The 6,832-nt window shown below is 45.9% G+C and overlaps 1 long non-coding RNA gene across 1 annotated transcript; it reads left to right on the top strand.

Annotated features, from left to right (window-relative positions):
* Nucleotides 1–56: 56 nt before the first annotated feature.
* Nucleotides 57–3,600, top strand: LOC131901814 (uncharacterized). Its single transcript, XR_009376885.1, has 3 exons — nucleotides 57–888; nucleotides 1,097–1,226; nucleotides 3,059–3,600. It is a non-coding gene; the product is annotated as an uncharacterized LOC131901814 (long non-coding RNA).
* Nucleotides 3,601–6,832: the final 3,232 nt, after the last annotated feature.

The raw sequence follows: 6,832 nt of genomic DNA, 5'->3' as shown, positions 1-6,832 counted from the left end.
GGTCAGTGTGTGTCCAGCCCTGGACTTGCTGCCGTAGGCGCAGGAGGAGGAGGATCATGGGGATCATGGGAAGGAGGAGGACACAGGTAGGGGAAGGAGAAGGCTGCGTGTCAGACTGTGGGGCAAGGACAGGGGCCTCTCCTGATTTGACAGTTTCTACTCCAGAGACTTGGTACAAGTGACTTTATTTTTCCAAGCACCCATTTTTCTAGAGGTCATTGTAGCAGAAAACATCCTATACCTCTCACATTGAAGAAAGCACCGGCACAAGGCTTGCCACACAGTGGGCCTTCAACACGTGGGCCCTGTTTCTCTGTGTCACTACAGATGGGTGAGATAGAAGGTCCTGGTGAAACCTAGGGACACGGTGGCGAGGGCCACAGAGGCCCATGGCAAAGTCCAGAGGCCAACAGAGAAAGCCTCCTGGAAGTGGTCCAGCTTGTCCTTCGTGATCTGTGGTGGCTGGACAAAATGCTGGCAAGAACCATTCCCTGAAAACAGAAGGTCACCGTGTCTCTCCAGAGCCTTTGCAGATTAAAATGCAAACACTTATGGTTCCCTGATGTTTTCTTCACTGTGTATCTGGGAGAGAATTTTAAAAAGGCTTGTACAGATTAATAATATCTCAGGAAAAATATGTCAGAAGGGGTGTGGGAAGGAAAACAGGCTGGGCAGGACAAAGGACATGTCCAAGCCATGGGGTGGGTCTATGGTTTCCACAGTCCTTTGGAGTCCCACCTTCTGGTATGGCAGAAACCCTGCCAGTCTCTGTCTATAGGTGCTACCCACCCACCCAAGTGTTTAATCCCCTCACCTCTTGTTTCCAGACTCTCGGATCTGAGCCCCCTGCCATGTTCCACCATGGAGCATCATCCACCAGAACAGCAGGTCCCTGCAGAGAAGTTGGGGTTCCGGAAACTTGGGCGGGAGAAGCTAAGTGGATGTGTAGAGCAGACCGCCTAGGGGCTGGGAGTGGGCACTGGAGGCAACTGGGCACTGGAAGGGCACTGGAAGGGCACTGGAAGCACAAATTGTGCTTCTGAGAAGAGGTGCTGGCTGCACAGCTCCTGCTCTCCTCACACCTGTTTCTTTGCAGGGCCCCACTGCCTCTGACCAGGCCTCGGTTCCTGCGATCTTAGAGTGTCAGGAGACACTGGAGGCTGCCGAGGCCCTGATGACTCTGAAGAACTCTTCTTGGACCTGGCGCCAGACCCACAGCTAACCAGGTAGCTGGCTTCTTGAAAAGGAGCATGGGATGGAGATGGTTGGGAGGTGGAAGGCTCTGTGATAAGTTGGTCATAGCTGGATACATGGGGTAAGTTGGTGGTTTGCATGACTTTGGGGCTGGGTACCCCAGACTTCTGAAGCTGACTTCAGAAGGGGCACTTGAGGATTATTCAGTGAATGCTCGGTCTCTCGAGTTTTGTGCTCAGCAGTAATCGGCTGGTGCCCTGACGTCAAGAGAGAGAAGGAGACCGAGGTCCCCGGGGGGGGGGGGGGGTTGCAGGGACTTGCCCCAGGGCAGGCAGCATATCAACTGGAAGAAATAGAACCCAGCATCCTGATTCCTCACCCAGGCCTTGTGTCCTCAGTCTGCTGCACACTGTGGTGGTGGTCTGTGGAAGACATACATGGAGGGGTGTGTGTGTGTGTGTGTGTGTGTGTGTGTGTGTGTGTGTGTGTGTGTAGTCTCGGGGGAGATCTCAGTTCAGATGTGCAGCCTGGATTCCTTCTCAAGGTGTATTTTGCCACCATATCTCAAATGACTCACCCACCCAGAGGGCAAGGACAGTATGAGCTGAGAAGGGAATTAAACCTCTAGTGTGTCTGGGAAGCAAGGCTGGACATTGTTGAGCACAGAGGCAAATGGGGCCTACGGAGTGTAGGAGGAAGCCACCCTGGCCAGAACTGCTGGAATGGAAGGGGCAGGATGAAGCTGGGGAGGTGGCTGATCACAGGGGTCTGGCAAGGGTGGAAGATGAAACCTATACCAGGGATTCTTAAAGTTTCCTGTCTCGAAACCCCTTTCCAACTGAGAAATGTTTACAGGACCCCAGGATATAGACACATAGGATAGATATACAAATAAAACATTTACAGACAATAAATTACAAAGATACTTACTTTAATACAAGTCCTTGGTATGCATGTAGTTTTACCATTTGTTAAAGATAAAACAAATGTCAGTGCCAAGGAAAGGGGTGTGTTTGTTTATTTAAACACAAAGAGTTAAATCTTAACTAAAAATTTGACACTGTGGGACATGAAATATCTTCCACATTTTTCAGAGTTGATCGGTACTTTTAATTTATAATTGTCAGTGCCGAGGATGCTGCTTCACATAAACATGGAGTGAAAAAATGGCAGAAGTGTGTTTAGGGCCATTTCTGAAATGTTAGGAGTACTGCCTTAATCTCAAGCCAAAATTCATCTGACAGTTTTTCACAAGCCTCAAGTCAGCAGCTCAAACAGCATTTTTAAAAGTCAAACATTCTAAAACATGGTGAGGAACGACAGAAGGAAAATAGTTAAAGGTTTTGTTTTCCTCAATTAAACTACCATGTTTCTGTTAGAGCCCTCAAACAGGGCTCAAAGCAGCCATCAAACAGGAAGGGAAAGACTGATACCCAGGCTGTCCTCCGACCTTCTCTTACCAGCACATACTCAGAAACACCAATGTATGTCCCCCCCCATCTCTGTCTCTCTGTCTCTCTGTCTCTCTATCTCCACACCACACACACACACACACACACACACACACACACACACACACACGACTAGGCCAGGAGAAGTGGGTAGTAGAAATCCAAAGAACTTTTCCTGACATCAGGAAGGTTATATTTATATGAGCTTCACCAGAGTAGGTTGGTGGCCAGTGATGGAGGAATGAGGGAAGGTGAGGCTGGAGGTGGGGAATCCAGGCAGGAATAGGTCTGTGCACTTGTGTCAGTGACAAATCTTCAGTTATGGGAGATGAAGAAGAAAGGAGAGAGTCAGGAAAGGATTCAAGGGATTCATGATCATTAGGTGGTCCTCATCCCATCTTTTCTACCTTCAGGTCTTGCTTGAGTTGGAGCAGTGAAGCCTCCCAGCCCATCCTGTGATTCAGATGCACTCGTTGGCTCCATCTCACTTCCTACTGAGCACCTACTTCCTACTGAACTGCACCTCCCTCTTGAGCTTAAGGGCCCAGAGGAGGGGGTAAAGGCTTGTTCAAGCACTGAGTAGTTGATATTCTGTGTGATTCATGTCTGAAATGCTCAAATGTGCTTTAAAAGCCTTCAGGCATTTCATAAGCTTTCAGACTCTTCATAATGTAGGTCCGTTCCTTGGCTTACATAGTATGTTATTGTACCTCCATCCCTTGTTCCTTTGGAAGTTGGCACTTCTTAATGTATGTTCTGTAGGTAATATGATAATATGACCAGTCTGTTGGTGGGGTTCTGAGTGGGTTAGTATGCCAGTGTTTGCATTTGTTTTGTGATTGCATATGTGCCTGGGCACTCCTGTACTTAATACTTGCATGTGGACACACGAGAAGTTTCAATTTGTGTCTAGGCCTGTGTATGTGAACAAATAATAAAGCATTGGTGAGAGTCACTACTCAGGTCTTCACTGTAACTGGTTATACCTTCCCCAGTGGTCTCTCTTCTGGGACTCTGACCCTGCCACATGTTCCAAGCCTTAGCCACTCAGCATGCTTCTTTTTTTTTTAATTAATTTATTGCTAATTTTATTTAGGAAGAAATAAGCAAACATCTCATTCATTGTTTATCAAATTTGTGAATATAAATAATATGGAATGCCCTTATTTTTTTTAATTTTTATTTTGCAATACAATTCAGTTCTACATATCAGCCACAGATTCCCTTGTTCTCCCCCCTCCCGCCCCCCTCACCTTCCCCCCAGCCCGCCCCCCATTCCAATCTCCTCCAGGGCAAAGCCTTCCCCACAGACTGAGATCAACCTGGTGGACTCAGTCCAGGTAGGTCCAGTCCCCTCCTCCCAGGCCGAGCCAAGGGACCCTGCATAGGCCCCAGGTTTCAAACAGCCGACTCATGCAATGAGCACAGGACCCGGTGCCACTGCCTGGATGCCTCCCAAACAGATCAGGCCAATCAACTGTCTCACCCATTCAGAGGGCCTGATCCAGTTGGTGACCCCTCAGCCATTGGTTCAGAGTGAAGTTCTTCCCCGTCTCAGTTTGTTCCCCTCAAGTTCTTACCCATCTAGTTCTTCCATTCTCTTTTCTCTTCTCCATCCCATCGTGCCCTGGAAGTCCTGGTATATATACACTTACAAGCAGTAATCCCTTGGCAGTGCAAAGCCAGGCTTCCAGGGTCAAACGGAGGGGTGATAAGAATCACATAGAGAGGCAGTAATTGTTAATTATCATTTGCAACCCAAAAGGGAAGTGACTAATGGGGAAATGAATTAACTAAAGGCTAAATTCAGGTAATATCTAAGAAGAGGGATCTTATGTGCTCAACTATAGTCTTAAATGTGGTTAGTAGAAAATGTTAAGAATCTATAAGTTGCTAGGTCAATGGGAGAAAATAAAACTGCCTTCTTTTTTCCTGTGACTCATATCTGTCCAAGCTATCTGCCGTTTTTCTGCAGGGTGGGGGAAAGTGTGCTCGGTCGCTAGGCAACCTGTGTTCAGCTAGATACCTCTGGTGATAGTTAAAGGGAGATCTGGAACCAGAGGTAAGATTTGGGAAAGGAGGAAGTTAAGCTTAATTGGCACATCTGCCAGGCCTTCTCAAACGGGTAGTCTGGATGCTTAAGTCTGTTCTTAGAGAGTACAGAGGTATCTCTGATAAGGTACTTTCCTCCGTCTGGGGATGCACCTGGCCGGATGCTGCCAATGACGATAATTACAGGGAGGCTTGAACTGGGGTTCTGGTTGGCCATAGCTGTCAGGACAGAAGGTTCTCTAAATATTCCTAGCAGTGGTTAGGTAAGGAGTTAAAGGTCTACAAAGTTAGTAAGGCTGTAAGAAAGGAGGGTCCAAGCTAAATTATGCAAAGCTATTACTTAACATCCACCTGACCTAGGCGGTGTCTCCTTGTGGAATTTACCTTAAATCAGCAGACTTGCATGTGGACTGTTATTACTGTTAGTCATTAAAAGTGGCTAAGGGCGATACCTGATTCCAGAGGAGGCCTTTCCTGAGGCTGTTCTCCAAATACCTTGAATGTGTATGTCCAGAGAGTAATCAGTCCTCACTGTTAGCCCTTCTTAGGGAAAAATCAATTGGGAAAACTCTGAAGGCATACATGATTTTCATAACAGAAGACAGCTGATATATAACAAGCCAAGTAACACCAAAAGCTCCTTGGAATTTGGCTTCCTCTGGAGGAATTTCTTGATCCCTCCAGGTAGTGACTTTGCCATAACCAGCTGAGTTCTTATGATATATTCCTGTGGCCCACAGCAGTTATATGTAATTTTGCTTTGTTAAAGTTAAAACCTTCCTTAAAAAAAAAAAAGAAAAAAAGAAATGGGGAAGTGCTGTGAATATCACTCTCTATGCTGTGAATGTGTTGTTCTGATTGGTTAATAAAGTACTGATTGGCCAGTAGCCAAGCAGGAGGTATAGGCGGGCCAAAGAGGTTTATCCCATCTGAATCTGTCTTATTGTGAATCTGTTGCTTTAAACTGCAGCATTACTAAGACTGAAATGGCGGCTGTGGCTGCTGGCTCTGTCCACCTCAGCTTTCCAACATGGACGGAACTACATTTACCCCCAGCTTCGGAGGAACCAAGCTCACCACCGGACTCTGGAAGGCAGTGGATCTATGCCTCTATCAAAGTAGCATGTAGCCCAGAAACCTTTTTTTTTTTTAATTAGCAAAAACTATATCCACCACGCAGCATAGTGTGCAGCTTAGAGACACTTCTGTGTAACATGGCGTAGGTCAAGCCTGCATGCCATGAACCTGCCATAGAGTAGCTCAAGCCCGCATATTGCAGTGTCTCGCCACCCACATGAGACATGAAGCGGGAAATTAGGTGGAAACTCGAGCCGTTGAGTGCCATTAAAGATGGATGCCCCAACGTTGCAGAGGAACTTTGGATGACTGTCCAGGCTGCCAGCTGTCTCTGTCATTTCCAGAATTTTGGAAGTTGTTTACAATGTATGTATTATTATTATTTATTATTATTTCTTTATATTGTTTATTTAGGTAATATTATATCCTTCTGGGGTCTTTGATGTAGTTGAAGACTAGATAGTTATAATTATAGTTTTCCTTAGTCATAATAAAAGATAAATTAGATATGAAACTTTAGACTCACAAATACAGGATAGAATATTTTCTTTAATTTTGCCAAATACAAATAGACTAGATACTATAACTGTAATTCATGCTTGATAAATGTTAAAGTTAAAACTTTCCTTTTTGATTAGACAGAAAAGAGGAAGTGCTATGGGATATCTTTCTGTATGCTGTAAATATGTGTTGCTCTGATTGGTTGATAAATAAAGCCGTTTGGCCTATGGCAGGGCAGGATGGAGCCAGTTGGGAAAATCCAAGGAAGACAGTGAAAGGAGAAAGGGGAGGCAGGGGAGACACCATCCTGCCATCCATCCTGCCGTCCAGGGAACAGCATGTAATGGCACACAGGTAACATCACAGAACACATGGTGACATATAGATTAATAGAAACGGGCTAATTTAAGGTAAAAGAGCCAGATAGCAAGAAGCCTGCCATAGACCATACAGTTTGTAATTAATATAAGCCTCTGAGTGTTTACTCAGGTCTGAGCAGCTAAAGGACTGGGTGGGACACAGGAGAAACTTCTGACCACACACCTCAGCCTTCTCTC

Source organism: Peromyscus eremicus, unplaced genomic scaffold (genome assembly GCF_949786415.1).
Source record: "Peromyscus eremicus unplaced genomic scaffold, PerEre_H2_v1 PerEre#2#unplaced_432, whole genome shotgun sequence".
NCBI lineage: Eukaryota > Metazoa > Chordata > Mammalia > Rodentia > Cricetidae > Peromyscus > Peromyscus eremicus.
Note: the sequence above shows the minus strand (reverse complement) of the source record. Positions and strands in the feature narration are given on the sequence as shown.